The sequence below is a fragment of the Trachymyrmex cornetzi genome, unplaced genomic scaffold, assembly GCF_001594075.2.
Source record: "Trachymyrmex cornetzi isolate Tcor2-1 unplaced genomic scaffold, Tcor1.1 scaffold376, whole genome shotgun sequence".
Taxonomy (NCBI): Eukaryota; Metazoa; Arthropoda; class Insecta; order Hymenoptera; family Formicidae; genus Trachymyrmex; species Trachymyrmex cornetzi.
The window spans coordinates 326,507-328,995 of NW_017298491.1; the positions used below are offsets into that span (position 1 = coordinate 326,507).

A 2,489-nucleotide genomic window follows, 5' to 3' on the forward strand; every position below is an offset into this window, starting at 1 on the left:
TTATCCGAAGACAACTTGAGGCCAGCGTCGGACCAAGATTGAGCCAACGTTGGCAGTATGTCGGTACTCGGTTGTCACGCCAATCACGGCGCGACGTCGGCCCAAGCTCCGATAGCCGACCCTTATCTGAAGACACCTTGAGGCCAGCGTCGGACCAAGGTTGGGCCAACGTTGGCAATATGTCGGCCCTCGGTTGTCACGCCAATCCCGGCCCGACGTCGGCCCAACCTCCGCTAGCCGACCCTTATCTGAAGACACCTTGAGGCCAGCGTCGGACCAAGGTTGGGCCAACGTTGGCAATATGTCGGCCCTCGGTTGTCACGCCAATCCCGGCCCGACGTCGGCCCAACCTCCGCTAGCCGACCCTTATCTGAAGACACCTTGAGGCCAGCGTCGGACCAAGGTTGGGCCAACGTTGGCAATATGTCGGCCCTCGGTTGTCACGCCAATCCCGGCCCGACGTCGGCCCAACCTCCGCTAGCCGACCCTTATCTGAAGACACCTTGAGGCCAGCGTCGGACCAAGGTTGGGCCAACGTTGGCAATATGTCGGCCCTCGGTTGTCACGCCAATCCCGGCCCGACGTCGGCCCAACCTCCGCTAGCCGACCCTTATCTGAAGACACCTTGAGGCCAGCGTCGGACCAAGGTTGGGCCAACGTTGGCAATATGTCGGCCCTCGGTTGTCACGCCAATCCCGGCCCGACGTCGGCCCAACCTCCGCTAGCCGACCCTTATCTGAAGACACCTTGAGGCCAGCGTCGGACCAAGGTTGGGCCAACGTTGGCAATATGTCGGCCCTCGGTTGTCACGCCAATCCCGGCCCGACGTCGGCCCAACCTCCGCTAGCCGACCCTTATCTGAAGACACCTTGAGGCCAGCGTCGGACCAAGGTTGGGCCAACGTTGGCAATATGTCGGCCCTCGGTTGTCACGCCAATCCCGGCCCGACGTCGGCCCAACCTCCGCTAGCCGACCCTTATCTGAAGACACCTTGAGGCCAGCGTCGGACCAAGGTTGGGCCAACGTTGGCAATATGTCGGCCCTCGGTTGTCACGCCAATCCCGGCCCGACGTCGGCCCAACCTCCGCTAGCCGACCCTTATCTGAAGACACCTTGAGGCCAGCGTCGGACCAAGGTTGGGCCAACGTTGGCAATATGTCGGCCCTCGGTTGTCACGCCAATCCCGGCCCGACGTCGGCCCAACCTCCGCTAGCCGACCCTTATCTGAAGACACCTTGAGGCCAGCGTCGGACCAAGGTTGGGCCAACGTTGGCAATATGTCGGCCCTCGGTTGTCACGCCAATCCCGGCCCGACGTCGGCCCAACCTCCGCTAGCCGACCCTTATCTGAAGACACCTTGAGGCCAGCGTCGGACCAAGGTTGGGCCAACGTTGGCAATATGTCGGCCCTCGGTTGTCACGCCAATCCCGGCCCGACGTCGGCCCAACCTCCGCTAGCCGACCCTTATCTGAAGACACCTTGAGGCCAGCGTCGGACCAAGGTTGGGCCAACGTTGGCAATATGTCGGCCCTCGGTTGTCACGCCAATCCCGGCCCGACGTCGGCCCAACCTCCGCTAGCCGACCCTTATCTGAAGACACCTTGAGGCCAGCGTCGGACCAAGGTTGGGCCAACGTTGGCAATATGTCGGCCCTCGGTTGTCACGCCAATCCCGGCCCGACGTCGGCCCAACCTCCGCTAGCCGACCCTTATCTGAAGACACCTTGAGGCCAGCGTCGGACCAAGGTTGGGCCAACGTTGGCAATATGTCGGCCCTCGGTTGTCACGCCAATCCCGGCCCGACGTCGGCCCAACCTCCGCTAGCCGACCCTTATCTGAAGACACCTTGAGGCCAGCGTCGGACCAAGGTTGGGCCAACGTTGGCAATATGTCGGCCCTCGGTTGTCACGCCAATCCCGGCCCGACGTCGGCCCAACCTCCGCTAGCCGACCCTTATCTGAAGACACCTTGAGGCCAGCGTCGGACCAAGGTTGGGCCAACGTTGGCAATATGTCGGCCCTCGGTTGTCACGCCAATCCCGGCCCGACGTCGGCCCAACCTCCGCTAGCCGACCCTTATCTGAAGACACCTTGAGGCCAGCGTCGGACCAAGGTTGGGCCAACGTTGGCAATATGTCGGCCCTCGGTTGTCACGCCAATCCCGGCCCGACGTCGGCCCAACCTCCGCTAGCCGACCCTTATCTGAAGACACCTTGAGGCCAGCGTCGGACCAAGGTTGGGCCAACGTTGGCAATATGTCGGCCCTCGGTTGTCACGCCAATCCCGGCCCGACGTCGGCCCAACCTCCGCTAGCCGACCCTTATCTGAAGACACCTTGAGGCCAGCGTCGGACCAAGGTTGGGCCAACGTTGGCAGTATGTCGGCTCTCGGTTGTCACGCCAATCACGGCCCGACGTCGGCCCAAACTCCGATAGCCGACCCTTATCCGAAGACAACTTGAGGCCAGCGTCGGACCAAGGTTGGGCCAACG

At 62.7% G+C, this 2,489-nt stretch overlaps 1 protein-coding gene across 3 annotated transcripts in view; it reads left to right on the forward strand.

Moving 5' to 3' along the window:
* alpha-Man-IIb (alpha-Mannosidase class II b) overlaps positions 1 to 2,489 on the forward strand; it is a 239,758-nt gene that overhangs the window by 175,736 nt on the left and 61,533 nt on the right. The gene's annotated exons all lie outside the window — the stretch shown is intronic.